General features: G+C 37.5%; 1 long non-coding RNA gene and 4 other non-coding genes across 41 annotated transcripts in view; all 5 read left to right on the forward strand.

The window, feature by feature from the left end:
* The window catches only part of LOC106989217 (uncharacterized), a 112,635-nt gene that overhangs the window by 9,064 nt on the left and 85,343 nt on the right, over positions 1-18,228 (forward strand). For 25 of the 37 annotated variants that reach the window (XR_008299681.1, XR_008299689.1, XR_008299693.1 and 22 more), the window contains 4 exons: positions 184-282; positions 991-7,203; positions 12,596-12,675; positions 15,228-15,332. This is a non-coding gene — a long non-coding RNA (uncharacterized LOC106989217). Of the gene's footprint in view, positions 1-183; positions 283-990; positions 7,204-12,578; positions 12,676-15,227; positions 15,333-18,228 lie in introns of all 37 variants that reach the window. The other 12 variants (XR_008299703.1, XR_008299699.1, XR_008299696.1 and 9 more) reach the window with 12 other exon arrangements.
* Positions 5,554-5,625, forward strand: LOC113601662 (small nucleolar RNA SNORD113/SNORD114 family). Its single transcript, XR_003422952.1, has one exon. It is a non-coding gene; the product is annotated as a small nucleolar RNA SNORD113/SNORD114 family (small nucleolar RNA).
* On the forward strand, positions 8,498-8,569 carry LOC113601659 (small nucleolar RNA SNORD113/SNORD114 family). Its single transcript, XR_003422949.1, has one exon. It is a non-coding gene; the product is annotated as a small nucleolar RNA SNORD113/SNORD114 family (small nucleolar RNA).
* Positions 15,982-16,053, forward strand: LOC113601672 (small nucleolar RNA SNORD113/SNORD114 family). The gene has a single exon (XR_003422961.1). It is a non-coding gene; the product is annotated as a small nucleolar RNA SNORD113/SNORD114 family (small nucleolar RNA).
* On the forward strand, positions 17,799-17,870 carry LOC113601663 (small nucleolar RNA SNORD113/SNORD114 family). Its single transcript, XR_003422953.1, has one exon. It is a non-coding gene; the product is annotated as a small nucleolar RNA SNORD113/SNORD114 family (small nucleolar RNA).

The following is an 18,228-nucleotide window of genomic DNA, read 5'->3' on the forward strand; positions in this document are numbered from 1 at the left end:
TCTTGCATGTATCTTATAAAATTGTTAAGTAAGAAGATGTGTACAATGAGACCTACGCTTAGGCCAATGGTGATCCTGTGTCATGAACCAAACTGTGATTTAGTCCTGTGCTGCTCACCTGATGACCATTAAAAAATACCTGGGTTGTTTCATCCTTTTTAATAACTGTCTTGTGTTCCACAGAACAGAGGCCCCAGAGTGGGTCTATTGATGCTCTGTTGATCGAGATCTTGGCTGTGACCTCTCTGGCAGTGAACCATGGATCAACCAACATGAGTGATGGTTCGTGTTATTGTTGTAAGCTGGGTGGTTGGCTGATGGATGTGTCTGTATTATTAAATGTGAATAGGCACAAATGAAATCCAAGATGGCCAAGCATAGACCAACGGGGAGACTGTCATGAACCAACGTGATGGATCTCATTTGGCGTAAATCATTGCTACCTGTAAAAAGAAACAGTTACATTCATGTACATTAATTGTAGACATGTGTATATGTGTACAGAACATGTATATCTCTTTATATAAATATAATTGTTGCCTTTTCTTATTAATCTTGGGTTGAGGGGTGAGTTCATGTGTGTTTATTGATTTATTAAAAATAAATGAATGCATGCCTAAATAAAATAGGCAAGGATTAAGAGTGGACTAACGGAGACAAGATTTGTGATTTATGATTACATAATCATACAGATTTGAAGGACATTAAAACAAAAAAATCTATGCTATTTTACCTAACTTAATAGCATTTTACTATTAATTCATACATTATGGTTTATATAGACACTTCCGCCTGGATAAATTTGGGGTGTTTACTTGGTGAAAGCAATGCTCGTAGAGGCATAGATATTTGTAGTTTTCTATTTGTTGGGTAAGATTCATAAGTATTGTTTTGTGATTTTTTTTAAAGGCTTAAATTAAAAAGGGCCAAGTGTAGATGAATGAGGATAATGTTTCATAAACTAAGGCTGATTATTTTAATTCTATACAGGTGAAAGCCGTTGAAAATGATCCAGGGTGTTCCTTTTTTAAACGGTTGCTTTCTCTTGCACGAAATGGGCATGCCATAGTTCATTTAACCATGCAATATTTATGAGAATTTTGAATCTTATTTGGATGGATAAGGTACATTAAGAAATGTAAGTAACAGTTGATGTTCTTAAATCTTTGGCTGGAAAGTTTTTGAGGGTGTTCATAAATAAGTAAATGAATGAATGAAATGAACAGATGAAGGAATAAAACCCGAGATGGCAAACATGGGCCTATGACAATAATCTCTCATTATCCCAGAATTAAGATTATTCAGATTCTGTGCAGTCGGTGCTTCAGTTCAAAGTCCAGACCATCATGATTCACTTCTGGTTTGGATGTGACTCTCCTCATGCAGAAACTTCTAGAGATGGGATCTCTGTCCTCATGGGGTAAACAGGTTGTGTTGGAAACACCTCCATACTTCCCTGTTGGAAAGGAAGAGAATAGGAGACAGAGAAGTGTGGAACCCTACCGGGGAAATGATGTGAGGTCTCCCTACCTGTGGCTGTCACTGTATAGGAAAAAAAGAATAAAGGCAGATGTTGGTAATAGCCATCATTCTTTTTTTTTTTTTTTTTGTCCTTTTTTTGTCCATCAAATTTGGAATTAGTGGGGTTTTTTGTTTACTTATTTATTTTTGGTCATGGTCATCATTCTTATTTTAGGTGATCAATTCTATGGTATTCACCAGAATAACAATTGAGAACCATTAATTGGTCAAGTCAATTAAAAATAGAGTGCTGTTTTTGGGTCAATGATGAGAAGGAGGGCCAAGCATGGACCAATATTGAGAATGTGGTACAAACCATGGATTATAGCTAATCTGGGATTTCACAATTAACATTGATTTACAAAGTTTTAAATCTAATACCTTTCATTTTTTTTAATACTTGGTTTCTGTTCTACAGAAAGAATGCACTAGAGCTGATTAGTCATCTGTAATGATAAACAGCTTGCCTCTGTGGGTAAGGAGCCTGGAGGCTGATGTAAGTGACAGTTCTTGCTCTTGGTTGGAATGGTTTGCTCATGGATGTTGACTGTATTACTTAAAAGAAACAGATAGTTTCATATGTTGGTAATACAGGAGGCCATGCATGAACCAATGATAAGTGTGCTATGAACCAAAGATCATGGGGAATCCAATTCAATACGACTTAATTCCATTAAAAATATGCTAAGGCCTTTGCTTGTGTTATTGGTATTTTAATGTTTCAGTATTAAATATTGTACTACTGTTGATTTAAACATTCCCCTATTGATATAAAAACTCTATGCCGTTAACTGGTTGAGAGGATGGCCCATGGAGAGATGGACAAATATTATCAGTTTTCTATTCTGAACGATGGTGGATTCATAATAGTTCATTGTGTTATCTTTGAAATACAAATGAATTAAAACAAAGAGGTATGAACAGGCCAGTAATGAATGTGGGATTGGTATGTAGAAAGCATGTTGATAGACTCATCTGGTGTTGACCTTTATAGAGAGATATATAGCATATTATTTCTGTGGGAAATTAGCCTATGGACATGTGCCATCCAATAGAGTGGCCACTAGCCACAGGTGGCTACCAAGCACCTAGAATGTGGCTAGTCTGAATTGAGATATTGATCTACTTTGAAAATACATACCAAATTTAGAAGATGCACTCCAAAAAATGTAAAACATGTCATTAAAATGTGTTTATATAGATTACACGTTTTATTTTTAAATTTTTAAATATTTTTTTGTTTTTGAGAGAGAGAACACGAACAGGGGAGGGGCAGAGAGAGAGAGGGAGACACAGAATCCGAAGCGGGCTCCAGGCTCTGAGCCGTCAGCACAGAGCCCGATGCGGGGCTCAAACTCACAAACTGTGAAATCATGACCTGAGTTGGAAGTCAGATACCCAACCAACTGAGCCACCCAGGCACCCATATAGATTACATGTTGAAATGATAGCATTTTAAGTTTAAATAAATTTGGGTTAAACATACAATTATAACTGATTTCATCTGTTTCTTTTTACTTTTAAAAATGTAAAAGATGTAGATTCTACTATTTTATTTTAATTTTTTTATTTGAGAGAGAGAGCGAGACAGAGAGACAGAGAGAGATGGGGAAGGGCAGAGAGAGGGAGAGACAGAATCCCAAGTACGCTCTATGCCTTTAGTGCACAGCCTGATGCGGTGCTCGAACTCATGAACTGTGAGATCGTGACCTGAGCCAAGATCAGGAGTTGGTCGCTTAACCGACTGAGCCACCCAGGCACCCCTAAAATATAGATTCTAGAAAACTGAAAAGTTTATGGGTGGCTTGCATTATGTTTTATTGGCCGGCACTACTATGCAACAATGATAGCAATAGTCAAGGATCTTTTCCTTTATGTTTTTCTGACCCACGGATATTGATTTATTATTGGTCAATTAATGGATCAGTGGAAAGTAAATAGACAAATGGGAAAAACAGGGAAAAGCACACACTTACTATTAATGTATTGAAGTGAGCATTATTTTAACATTTTTTATGATGCACCGGGACCGTAAAAACAATGTGCATCGGTTAATTCCCGTGGTTAATGAACATATGAATAGATGTGTGTACTAATCAGTGCTGTTGTATTGGGTTGTTGGTGTCCTGCTGTGTTTTGTTTTTGTTTTTAAGGAAAATGACCTGCAAGGAACAAGTAGCTGAGTAAATAACTAGATAGAAGAGACTGAAACATGGTAAGTGCTGAGTGAGCACAGCATTGTGAGCAAAGGTGTTGGTTAATGCAGATGGGCACCAATGGAATCCACTGCAATAAATGCCTGGTCTCAGTTTTGTGGGAAATGAGCCTGTCATCAGAGGTTAGAGAGATTGCAGGGTCTTAATCTTAGACTTTTGAGGCTTGTGGGTATTGATTATGTTATTGTGTAAGTGAGTCAATGAGTAAATCATTTAAATAAATGTATAAATGAATGAAAAGAGAGGCCAAGTATGGACCGATGATGAGTGTGTAACACGGACCAAGAATTATTAATATGTTTTTGAAATACTGAAGTCCATTAAGAAAAGAAAGCACTGATGTCTGTTTGTTAAAAAGGGATGTGAGAAATGAAGAAGAAATAAAGAAGAGAACATAAGACAATTGCAGAAGACCAATGTTGAAATTATGTCACATGATAAGAATTATGATTAATCCAATTTATTTACTGAGTGCATTAAATGACAACAAAGGTCTGGTTGGTTGCCTCTGTAGGTAATGAACAAGTGGACAGATACTAGTTTTATTGAGAGTTTTTGACCAGTTTCTTTAGATTCCAAGCTAGGGATTGTAAGGGAATGAATGAGTATGTTTATGACACGTTCGGTTAATTAAAAGGGGACAAATCATAGACCGGTGATGGACATAACTCATAAAGCGAGGGTTAGGATAAATACAGTCTTTGTTACCAGTGTCCATATAAAAAACAAAAAGTCTAGGCTCCAACCTATTTATTTCAGGTTGACAGATTCATGTCATATTATTTCACTTTGGGCTGCAGGTAGATTTACTCTTGTTAATTATCTTCTCAAAGATAGATAAATCATGAGTTAATCCATAACTACTCAAATTAAATAATAAATAAGCAAATAGACAAATACGTAAAGAGGCTTAAGAATGAGCCCTTGTGAAATGTGCCATGAAACAAAATTTCATATTAATCTAACTTTGAACACACAAGGTCCTTTTTTTGTTTGTTTATTATTTTTTAACTTAAATTTTCGTTTGTTAACATTGATGGGTATTAAGCAAGGTCCTTTTTAAAAAAAGGTGAAAGGAGGCATTTCATTCACTTTACATTTCTGTAATATTTCATTTTATATTCTGCCATTCCTGATTTACACATTCCACCATTGATCAAGATTCGAGTTTCTTTTCTTTTTTTTTTAAAGTTTATTTATTTTGAGAGAGAGAGAGCACACAGGCGTGTGTGTGTGAGCGGGGGAGGGGCAGAGAGAGAGAGAGAGAGAGAGAGAGAGAGGAGAGAGAGAGAACCCCAAGCAGGCTCTGCACTGTCAGTGTAGAGCCCAATGCTGGGCTCTATCTCACGACTGACTGTGAGATCATGACCTGAGCTGAACTCAAGAGTTGGACGCTCAGCCGAGTGAGCCACCCAGGTGCCCCAGAGATTTGGGTTTCTAACATGTTGAGAGAGATACACAAGTAAAGATGGAAAATTACTGGTAAAGTAAAATGAGATGTTCCTGGGTTTTCTTTGTTATGTATTTTAAGATTTGAACAAATTAAAGAAAAGGAGGGCCACGCAGGGTTATGATGAATGTGGGTATGCAGAAAGAATGATCTATATGTGCGACAGTAAGTCCACTGTAGAAAGAGATCTGGGGGATTAGCTCTGGGGGAAATTAGACAAAAGACAGACATTAGTAATATTCTTACATCTTATTCTTGCTTTGTTGTGATTTATGAATATGAACAAGTGATTTTTAGTCAATGAATGAATGAATGGATGGACAAATAAACAAATGTATAAATGAGTAAATGAAAAAGTCCCAAGCCTAGACCAATGATGAGTACCCTGGGGTGTCTGAACCAAGGATTTTGATTAAACCCTATAACTCTGAGGTCTATCATAAAAACAAACCTAATTTCTTTCCTTGGTGGGACATGAACCGGGGCAGAAATCAGGACTATAGGTGTCTTGCTTGTGGCTTTGTACACCTTGGGTAAGGGTCTTTTTATTAGTGACTCATTGTTTCAGTACATAAAGAAATGTATCTATGAACAAAGACAACGAGGGCTAGGTCTTTACCAATTATGAGAGTATCTAATGAGAAATAAATTATTATTAAAACATTTCTGAGGAGCTGAGTTCCAGTAGGTTAAGAGTCTAAGACTTTTTTTACCACGTTTCATCAGGAATATATAGGCAGGTATCAGTATTGCTTCTGGGTTGGTGGTTGTTAATTTTATTACAAATTTTATTAAGAAAAGGGGGGTTGGAAAGGGAAACATAATAAATGATTGATTACAGATGTACTTAAAGAAGATCGAGCATGGGCCAATGAGAGATAGGGTTAGATGAGTTATTCTCAATCAGTATCATTTTTGAAAACGACCCATTTAATTGTTTTTCTGTGGGTATAGAGTTTATGGGAAGATGTTAGTATTATTTAGGTATGTCCAGGGATGTAGTTTCACAGAGTATCGAGGATACTATTATGAGTGAGCCAAGGAAGAGATTATTTAAGAGGGCAAACATGTATCAGTGAGGATAATACGTTATTACAAGAAGATAATTATTACTTTTGTTCTACCCTTCAGTATCCATATAAGTAAAAGGGGTTTCTTTGAGGCTCTGCTCACTTTGGGTAAAGGGTGTAGAGATGACTACTTTTCATATTTAGAACATTTTGCATTTTTTTGAAAAAAAAAAGAGAACAAATTTTTACATGAGTAAATAAATAAAAAAACAGAATAAATTTATAAAGTAAGGCCAGCCACGGATCATTGATGAAAATATGTCAAGAAATGAAGATATAAATTTATAAAATTCTTATCAAGGAAGAACCATAAAAAAAGACAGTTTAGACTAGGACCTATGCGGTTGGGGTTTAACAGACAGAATATGGAACAGGTATAGTTCTGAATGTGGAACAGGTGTCGTTCTGAATTCTTCCACTAGGTTGTCGGTTTAGCAGTTGTCATTGTATTACATGCATTATAATTAAAGAGGTCAGTAAGGGGTGCCTGGGGGGCTCAGTCGGTTAAGCATCTGACTTAGGCTCATGATCTCACAGTTCGTGGGTTCGAGCCCCGTGTTGGGCTCTGTGTTGACAGCTCAGAGCCTGGAGCTGCTTTGGATTCTGTCTCTCTCTCTCTCTCTCTCTCTCTGCTCCTCCCTTGTTCACACTTATGTGTGTGTGTCTCTCTCTCTCAAAAAATAAACATTAAAAACTTAAAGAAGTCAGGAAGTAAGAAGGCCATTTGTGGGCTAATAATCAGAATATGGTAAAAAAGGGATTTATGAGAAATCTACTACAGTAGGACTGAGGTGTCTTGAAAAAAATCTAAATCCATACTGCTTCTTCCATTTTCTAAAATCTGCTTGTTACTCTGCAGAGTCAGCATACCCAGTCTGATTTATCCACTATCCCGTGATGAAGATCTTGGCTGTCACTTTTATGGATAAGGAGCAAAGTGACTCATGTAAGTGACAGAGTTTGTGTTCTTGGTTTGGAGGGAATTCCTGTGGTCCATGGGATTGTTTCAAAGGAGCAATGGCCTGTGGACACATAAATGCAATCAAAGCACACCACACGTGGAACACGACTGGGAATGTGTATGAACCATGGATTAAGAGTAGCCCACTTCAGGGGCACCTGGGTGGCTCAGTCGGTTGAGCGTCCGACTTCGGCTCAGGTCATGATCTCATGGTTTGTGAGTTTGGGCCCCGCATTGGGCTCTGTGCTGACGGCTCAGAGCCTGGAGCCTGCTTCCGATTCTGTGTCTCCTCTCTCTCTGCCCCTCCCCCACACGTGCTCTCTCTCTCTCTCTCTCTGTCTCTCTCTGCCTGTCAAAATAAAGAAAACTAATGAAAGAAATGTAAAAAAAAAAGATCAGCCCCCTTCAGATGGAACTGGAGAGTGTTATGCTAAGTGAAATAAGTCATACAGAGAAAGACAGATACCATATGTTTTCACTCTTATGTGGATCCTGAGAATCTTAAAACTATGGGGGAGGGGAAGGAAAAAAAAAAGGTTGGAGAGGGAGGGAGCCAAAACATAAGAGACTCTCAAAAACTGAGAATAAACTGAGGGTTGATGGGGGTGGGAGGGAGGGGAGGGCGGGTGATGGGTATGGAGGAGGGCACCTGTTGGGAAGAGCACTGGGTGATGTATGGAAAACAATATGACAGTAAATTTCATGTTAAAGAAAAAAAAAGATTAGCCCACTTCAGTATAATTGAGATCCATTGAAAACAAAGTTTGAGGGTTTTGCATTGACTTTCACAGCTGCTTTAATATTCTGTTTTATTTTTGCACCCCGTTTTAAGAACATTCTCTATTGATACCTATCTAGGTTGTTACGTCTTTGAGGAAGGAGCACCTGGGAAGCTAGAGAGTATTGTCCGCATTCTAGTTCTGGAGTCAAATGGTAGGTTCAGGGCACTAGTTTCAAAATACAAAGAGCGTAAGCGAAAGATGAGCAAGCAGAGAGCAGTGAAGTGCGTGGGATGGATGGCAAGTTTATTGATTAATCCATATGTGCAGCACTGAGGTCCAATTAAAAAGAGATCTTGTTTAGTAGCTCTGTGGGAAATAAGCTCGTACACAGCTCTCTGCAATATTCAAAGATCTTGTCCCTGGGTTTCCGTGATTCATAGGAAGTAATTTTTTTTTTTTGAACCAGTGAGGCCATGAAGGAAATAATCAGTAAGTAATGCATAAACAGTCAATACACAGTATATACATAAATAAATGAAGAAAAAGAATGTTAAGCTTGGATCAATGATGAGTAGTTCTGGGGTATATGAATCAAGAATTTTGATTAAACCCTAAACTCTGAGGTCCATAGAACACTGTGTATTAACTGTAGAGGAACTAGAATTTACAAAAAAAAAGAAAGAAAGAAAGAAAGAAAAAGAAAGAAAGAAAGAAAGAAAGAGAAAGAAAGAAAGAAAGAAAGAAAGAAAGAAAGAAAGAAAGAAAGGGAAAGAAAAGAGACCTAGTCATTCTCTCTAAGGGAATAGAGTCTGGGGCAGAAGTTCAAGCCTATTGGGGATCTGGTTCTTGGGTCTTAGTGATTTTTGGGTATGGATTGTATCAGTGTAAGTGAATCAGTGAATGCACGAATAAATAAATGTGTCATTGAATGAAGACAAACATGATCACACGTGAGTGTCATGGAACAAGTATCACTGGTGATATGTTTGTTTAACACCATGTTTCAATAGAATACATAGGTAAGACCTGTTGCCCTCTTCAGAACACACGGGAGGTCCAGAAGTGTAAGGGTGCACACAACTATATGTACATGGGCATGTAAGTCTGGATTGCTGGGAGTTTGCTGGTGGTTGGTTTCATTAAGAAGAAGGAAGGGTCACCTGGGTGGCTCAGTTGGTTAAGCGTCCACCTCTTGGCTTCGGCTCAGGTCATGATCTCATGGTTTGTGAGTTCGAGCCCCGTGTCGGGCTCTGTGCTCACAACGTGGACCCTGCTTGGGATTCTCAATCTCTCCGTCTCTCTCTCTGCCATGTAAAAGTTATAAGCCTTATTCTTTTTCTTTCTTTTTTTTTATAAGAAAGATTTTCTCTTCTTATTTTAATTTTTTAATTTTTTGTTTTATTTTTTAAGTTTATTTATTTTGAGAGAGAGAGCGAGCGAGCAAGCAAGAGGGAGCGTGAGCGTGAGTGTGTGAACACAGTTGGGGAGGGGCAGACAGAGACGGAGAGAGAGAATCCCAAGCAGGCTCAGTGCTGTCAGTGCAGAGCCCCGAAGAAGGGCTGGAACTCATGAACTGTGAGATCGTGACCTGAGCTGAGACCAAGAGTCAGACGCTTAACTGACTGAGCCACCCAGGTGCCTCAGTTTCCTTTCCTTTCCTTTCCTTTCCTTTCCTTTCCTTTCCTTTCCTTTCCTTTCCTTTCCTTTCCTTTCCTTTCCAACATTTATTTATTTTCAAGAGACAGAGTGCAAGTGGGGGAGGGGCAGAGAGAGAGGGAGATACAGAATTGGAAGCAGGCTCCAGGCTCTGAGCTGTCAGCACAGAGCCTGATGCGCGGCTTGAACCCACCAACAGGGAGATCATGACCTGAGCTGAAGTTGGATGCCTAACCAACTGAGCCATCGAGGCGCCCCTCAACTTTCTTTTTTTAATATTTATTTATTTTATTGGGGAGAGTGGCAGAGGGAGGGAGGGAGAGAGAGAGAGAGAGAGAGAGAGAGAGAGAATCCCAAGCAGGCTCCATGTCTAGCCGTGATGTGGGGCTCGATCCCACGACTGTGAGATCATGGCCTGAGCCAAAATCAAGAGTTGGGCGCTTAACTGACTGAGTCACCCAGGCTTTATTCTTGAGTTGAGTCTTAGATTCAATGATATTTACTACATTGCTAAAGAATGAAAATAAAATAAGCTGATAAAATAGAAGGGAGTTGAGTCTTTGCACCAGTAATGAGAATGTGATATGATCCAGCTTTGTTATTAATTTGGCAGTGTGAAACTCATGTCCACTTAAAAACATCTCATGGAGACTGTTTAGAATTGGCTTTTAATTTACAGCATGAACGCACCACAGCCAAATGAATAATTCTCTAATGAGGAGGATCTTAGTTGTTGCCTCTGTGGGTAAAGAGCATAGAGACCAACATAAATGTTACAGTCCCTGGTCTCTGGCGAGTTTGTTCATGAATTTTCCAAGGACTTATTTTACAAAATTTAAAATAGCATATTAATAATAGCATAATAATGAATATATTAAATATATAAAATATACTTATGTGTAATAAGTATATATAAATACATATGTAATGAAATATATAAACATAAAATTGGTTATAAAATATGTAAATGTGTATTATTTATATATATAATATGTAAAATATAAAACATTTATATATATATATAAAATTAAAGAACACCAAGCGTTGGCCAAGGATATGAATATGTTATGAACCGTTCATGATTAGTCATTTTCAGGGCCACATGATTATATCATTTTAGTTTGGCACCAAAGTACATTTAGAAGTATATCCCTTCCTTGCTAAAGCTTGAGGTTATTTACTTGTTGAGGGAGGGGGATATAGGATGATGGAGAAAATTACATCGTTCTAGTTGTGAGGGAAGACGATGGTTCATAGTTGTTTATTTCACCCTCTTTACAATGAGGATACGTAAAGAGACGAGCAGAAACTTCTTATCAATATGAAGATGTGAAACAGCTGTCAATCCCTATGTGCAACCCAGAGGTGCACTAATAAAAAGACATCAAGCGTATTAGCTTTGTGGGACAAATGCAAATAGACTTACCTTGGTAAAAACCATTCATCTTATTCTTGGCATTTGTGATTCATGGCTATTGACCGTGTTATAATTTATGCATGTAAAAATGATCCAGAAAGGAAGATATGAAAGAAGAAGGCAAAAAAATGCCAAGTTTGGATCAATGATGAGTACCCTGGGGTGTCTGGATTAAGTTTTGATTAAGCTCTGTAACTCTAATGTCATTACAAGAAGAAATGTAGCCATTCCCTCTATGGTGAAAGTGTTTACAAAGCAAGAAGGGAATAGTAGGGATCCTGTTGTTAGGTTTTGTGTTCCTAGGATGCGGGATATTTTTAATTACACATGAAATGATGCCTGGTTAGGAAAGAAATGAAGGAGTGAATGAGGATGAGGAAAGCCACACATTGTTTAATGATGAGACTATGTTTTGAAACATTTCTGAAGTAATGAGGTCTAGGAAAGTAAGTAGACTTTACTCTGTTCAGCAGGGAGCAGATAGGAAAGTATGCCCAAGATTGAATGTTGTCATTATGAATTGATGGCAGGTTGCTGATTTATTTTATTAAGGGAAACAGGTTGGCATTGGTAAATAATTGAAGATCTAATTGAAAAAAAAAAAAGATTATGGACCAGTCATGAGAATGGGTCCCATGACAAGATGGTTTGCTCTGAGCATATGATCTCCTGTTAGTATTATTTAAAGCATTGTCCAGTGACTTATGACAATGACATATTATATGTTATTATAACCGAATGAATGGATTCATATTTTATTTAAAAGGTGAAAATCATACACCAGTGAGGAAGGACTCTGATTATCCTGTTTTATACTACTGCATCTATATTTTTAAAAAGCCAGGCTTTTCCCAGTTTGTATAATGTACAGACAGATGCTTCCCATTTTAATTCACTTTTCTTTTTCTATTTTTTTTTTTAAGTCAAAGTGCAGTTAACACACAATGTTACATTAGTTTCAGGGGCACAACATAGTGATTTCACCTCTGTAGATGTTATACCGTGCTCACCATAAGTGAAGGTACTGTCTGTGCCTTTATATAATGAACAACAGGTGAAATTATTCCATGAGTAATTGAATGAGTGAATGAATGAATGGATGAATAAGTAGAGCCAACCATGGACCATTGTTAAAAATATGCCATGAAACAAGGATTTAAATTTATCCGATCGGTTTAAGAAAGATCCATGGAGAAGGGTAATGTAGATTTTAGCTATGTAAAGTACCCGGATATGTTTATAAGAGTCATAGTTATCAGTTGTGAGTGGAGCGATGGATTCAGTGGTGTTCATTTTATTGTTGAAAATTAAAATTAGGGGTGCCTGGCTGGCGCATTCGGCAGAACATGCGTCTCTTGATCTCAGGATTGTGAGTTCGAGCCCTCGGTGGGTAGAGAGATGACTTAAAAATAAAATCTGAAAAAACTCAAAATGAATGGAGTAAGTAAACAGTAGTGATATTCTTGAGCCAACGAAAAGAAGCAAGTTTTATGTGTAATCGAGAACTCTACGATTAGTATCTTTCACACATACCTAAATGTGTGTTTTTTTCATTATTTCCAAAGCCTGATTTTTACCTCAGAATGAAGACACCACGGTTGATTTAATCCTATCTAATGGTGAAGACGGTGGCTCTGTGGGGAAGGAGCATTAAATTCTGAGGTGAGTAACAGTCAAAGTCTATGTACTTGGTTAGGGGAACTTGTTCATGGCTGTGCACTGAAGTATTTCAAGTAATAAAAAGCTATGTAGGAGTGCAAAATTAAAGAACGCTGTACATTACCAATGACAGGAATAGATTATGAACCAGAGATAATGAGGAGTAATTCAATTCTGCGCAACTGATGACTCCTTTAAAAAGGTGGCAGATGTTTCATACGTTTTCAGGGATACTTACACGACTGTGGATTTTAACATTCATCCCTTCACAAGAGTCAGTGAGAGGGAGCACATGGCCTACGCTGAAGGCCACTGCAAAAAGAGACGTAATGTATTAGCTCCACGGGAAATGAGCTTATCAATAGATCTTAGTGATATTTAAGGATCTTATTTTTGAGCTTTAGTGATTTCTGTGCATTGATTGTATTGTTGGAACAGTGAGCATATCAATAAACCTAAAGGATAAAGGACTGAAGGAAAAGAGTGCAAAGCTTAGGACAATGGTGAGTCCTGGGGTGGGGGTTGAGTGTGAGTCCAGAATTGTGTGGGATGTGGGGAGAGGGAGACCCTCCTGCACTGCTGGTGGGAATGCACACTGGTGCAGCCGCTCTGGAGAACAGCACGGAGGGTCCTCGAAAAGTTAAAAATAGAACTACCCTACGACCCAGCCATTGCACTACTAGGTACTTACCCAAAGGATACGAAAATACAGATTTGAAGGAGGACAGGCACTCTGATGTTTATAGCAGCTCTATCTATGATAGACAAATTATGGAAGCAGCCCAAGTGTCCATTGACTGATGAATAGATAAAGAAGATGTGATATAGATATGCAATGGAATATTACGCAGCCATCAAAATGAATGAAATCTTGCCGTTTGCAAGGACATGGGGGGAGCTAGAGTGTACTATGCTAAGCGAAATGGGTCAGAGAAAAACAAATGCCATAGGGTTTCACTCATGTGTGGAACTTAAGAAACAAAAATGAGCATAGGGGGGAAGAAAAGAGTGAGAGTGGCAAAACAATAATTAATTATAGAGAGCAAACTGATGATTACCAGAGGGGAGGCAGGGACGGGTAGGGGAAATAGATGATGAGGATTAAGGAGGGCACTTGTTGTGATGAGCGCTGGGTATTGTATGGCAGTTTGAATTCACTATATTGTACACCTGAAACTAATATTACACTGTATGTTAACTATACTGGAATTTACATAAAAACTTAAGAAATTAAAAAAAAAATAGAAAAAACAAGTAAACGGAATTGTGTTAATCCCCGTCTAGAAATCTGTGGACTATTGCAAAAAAATAAAAATAAAATCAAAGAGAGAGAGAGAGAGAGGGGGATAAAATAAACTTGTAGGGAAGTGAATTCATGAATGAATAAGGAAATGTGTAAATGAATGAAGATAAGGAGGGCCATATGTGGACGAGCTATGAAGTTATGTAATAAAGCAGAAATGATTATTAGTGTATATTTGAAACATCAGGTTCTATAGATAAATCAAAGCTCTGAGCCCTTCCATAAGGACAGTATGGACAGATGTACCCAAGAGTTCATGTTGCTGCCTTGATTCTTTGTTTGGTGGTTTTAATTAAGAAGGACAAAAAAAAAATGTTTACATAAATAAACAATTGCTTAAATATTGTCTTATTGAGAGAGGGCCAAATGTGAACCCATACTGAGGATATGTCATGTGACCAGGGTTACAATTAATATAACTGTATTCACTAGTTTAATTAAAAAAATTGAAAAGATGATTTAGTAATCATTTATGTCTATCGGCCATGAGCATGTAGACTGGATACTTAATATTCCTGTTCCGTGCCTTGGTTTTCATTGGTACTGACATCTTGTCATAAGGGAATGAAGGAGTGCATTTCCCTGTAGATTAATTATTCAAAAGAAGGCTGAGCAAGGGCCAATGAGGAATGTGTGTTATGAACCAAAGATAATGATTACTCCCGTTATACGCAAAAGTTGTCCAGATAAAGAAATAGAACTCTAAATTCCTTCCATTTTGGACAAAGTACACATAGAAATATTTTTTAAATTCCAGTTAGTTAACATACAGTGTAATGTTAGTTTCAGGTGTACATAGAAATTTGCATGAAGAAATTCTTTAGAAAAATGGGTAGATAATTGATTTATTTTATGCCTAATTATATACACGAATAAGTAAGTGAATCAGTAGACATAAATCAGAAAAATGTGTGCTTCATTGGTGAGACTATGCCATAAAACAAAGATTTACATTTATCCAATTTTGTACAAGTGAGGTCCATTAAAAGTAATCACTGAGTTGTTAAATTTATGGATAGGGAGTATGTAGACAGATATTTATGATAGATAATGGTTCTTATTCTCATGTTGGTGTTCATTGTACTGCTTAAAAAGAAAAGTTAAATAAGTCAATGAATAAGAGTGCAATTCATCGGCAATGATGACATTCTTTCTGAAATGACCCGTGTTTATGATTGATCTAATACTTCAAGACTAGCCTCCATTTAAAAAAAAAAAAATCTAACTATGGACTCTTTCTTTCTGTTGAAAGTCTGCATTTTCACTAAGCAAACACACCACCGATGAAGTAATCATTCTCTAATGCTAAAGATCTTGGCTTTAGCAAGCTGTGGGGGTAAGGACAGAAGAAATTGATGTAAGTAGCAGAGTTTATATTCTTGGGTTGGGAGGGTGGTTTGTGAGTGTTGCTTGGATTTTTCAAAGTAATCAATGAGTATATTAAAAAATAAAGCCAATTGAGCCCAGCACAGACCTGAATTGAGATTTATGATGAATCAGATGCAGGACTAGTAAAACCCAATTAAAAAGATGCTGGACGTTTCATTCAGTTTTAGGATTGCTTCACATTGTGTTTTATTTTTGCGTTGCAATGTATTTAAGTACTTCTCCATTGATAAAGATTTAAGCTATGAATTCCTTGAGGGAGAAACACAAAAGAAGATGGACAAAATTGTTGTCTCTCTAGATGTGGAGAAAGATTAAAGTTCCCATGGTTACTCACTGCATCATCTTTAAATGTCAAAGGGCCAGGCGTGAACCACTGAAGCTGAGACGGAGCGAGAATGTTGGTTAATTTATAATGCAAACAGCATACATATATATTGCAAAGAATACCCTTGTTTATTAGCACTGTGGGAAATGGGTGTAGAGCCGGTTCTTAGTGATATTCAAGGATGTCGTTTTTGGGCTTTTTGATTCATGAGAATAGATTATATTGTTATGAGTGAGTCCATGAATGAAGGAACAAGGAATGTGTAAATAAAGGAAGAACAAGATGTTCGGTGTAGATTAATGATGAGGATTCTGAGATGTATGAATCAAAGATTTTAATTAAACTCTGTACCTTTGAGGTCCACTGAGAAAAAGAAATCTAGCTATTTCTTCCGTGAGAGAGGGGCTTACAGCACAAGTTAGGACGAGTTAAGATCCAGTTCCTGAGCTTTGAGTTCTTAATGTCTGTGAAATGTATCGTTATATTATTTCCCCAGACACTGAATTTCGTACTCTAAATCGATCAAGTCTATCTTACATTTGTCCTTAAAGGATAGATATCCTATTCCATGAGAGTCCCTGTTGTTTCAGATTGGTGGTAGCTAGCTGGTTGTTGGTTCTATTTAGAAAAGGAGCAAATCCGGGGCACTTGGGTGGCTCCGTCGGTTAAGCGTCCGACTTCAGCTCAGGTCATGATCTCACAGTTCGTGAGTTCGAGTCCTACGTCGGGCTCTGTGCTGACAGCTCGGAGCCTGGAGCTGCTTTAGATTTTGTGTCTCCCTCTTTCTCTGCCCCTCCCCTGTTCATGCTCTGTCTCTGTCTCAAAAATAAGTAAATATTAAAAAAAAATTAAAAAAAAAAGAAAAAAAAAGAAAAGGAGCAAATCCTCGACATTACCAACAATTGCTTACATAAGTGCCTAATGGAAAGAAAGCCAAGCAAGGACTAATACTGAGAATATAGTATTATTTAAAAAAATAAAGAAGACTCTAACAGGTTATATCTGTGGACAGTGACGTAAGGACAGATACTAGTATTAGTCAATGTTCTTATCCAGCGTCTTCGCTTGCATTCACTTTGAATGCATCGTTAAAAGTCGATGAACAAATGAGTTCATATATTGGTCAGTTATTTATTTATTTTTTATTTTTTTATGAAAAAAATTTTTTTTAATGTTTATTTATTTTTGAGAGAGACAGAGACAGAATGCGAGTGGGTTGGGACAGAGAGAAGAGGGAGACACAGAATCTGAAACAGGCTCCAGGCTCTGGGCTGTCAGCGCAGAGCCTGATGCGGGGCTTGAACTCACAAGCTGCGAGATCATGACCTGAGCTGAAGTCGGACGCTCAACCGACTGAGACACCCAGGCGCCCCAGTTTGGTCAGTTATTTAAAAGAAGGCAGAGGAGTAGGTGTCATGAAACAATATAATGACTAAACCATTTTAGATGAAGAGGAAGAAATCTAGACTTAATCCCACTTTGGACAAGTGGGTATCAGCAATGGCATGACATGGTATTTCAGTTCTGGAGTACTGGTGGGTTTTACTCTTTTTCTTTAAAAAAAAAGAGTAGATGATCAAATTATGCTTTGAGTAATTAAGAGAACAACATGAGTGGATCAGTGAATGTATAAAGTAGGGTAAATCTTAGACCAATGCTTCATGGGATACTCTTAGCCATGTGTGAATACGGAACCTTAAAAAAGAATAATGAGGCTGCGAATCATGTGGTTATGGAGTATACAGATGGACAGTAAATAAGTCAGTAAATAAAAAATAGTGTCCTTTTTGAGTCAATAATGAGAACGTGATAGCAACTAAAGTTATGATTAATCGAGTACCTCATGACTCCAGCCCATTAAAAAAAGGTGTCTATGCTGGTTCGTTCTTTACAAAAAGTGTATTTTAATATCTACAGAACAAAATGCTATAGCTGATTGAATTATTCGACAGTAATGAGAATTTTAGTTTTTACCTTTGTGGGTAAGGAGCCTAGAGACTGTAGTAGGTTGTAGTCAAAATTCACGTCCTTGCCTTTGTTATTATTAGTGACTTAATGAGGGAATCAATAAACAAAGGTATTAATGAATGGAGGAAATGTTGCCAAGTTTGGACCAATGATGAGTATCCTGGGGTGTCTGAATCAATGATTTTGATTAAACCCTGTATCTCTGAGGTCAGAGACCTAGTTAATGCCTATATGGTAAATCAGCTTACAGTAGAGGTTAGTAATATTCGGGATTTTGCTCTTAGGTTATGAAGGTTCATAGGTCTGGATTGTGTTGGTAGAAGTGAATTGATAAACGAATAAATAAATTTATAAATAAAGACAAGGAGAGCCGCATGTGGCTTAATTATGAGAATGTATAATATTATTATTAATATTTTCTGAAGCACTCAGTTCCAACATAAATTGATTAAATCTGATACCTATGTGGGTCAGGAACATGGAGAGATAAGTACCGGAAAGCAGCGTTGTGTTGTTCTGCGTTGTCTTCAAGGTGCTGTTTGCAAGAAAATAGGATCTGGTTGGTTATATC

The sequence above is a fragment of the Acinonyx jubatus genome, chromosome B3 (assembly GCF_027475565.1).
Source record: "Acinonyx jubatus isolate Ajub_Pintada_27869175 chromosome B3, VMU_Ajub_asm_v1.0, whole genome shotgun sequence".
NCBI classification, from domain to species: domain Eukaryota; kingdom Metazoa; phylum Chordata; class Mammalia; order Carnivora; family Felidae; genus Acinonyx; species Acinonyx jubatus.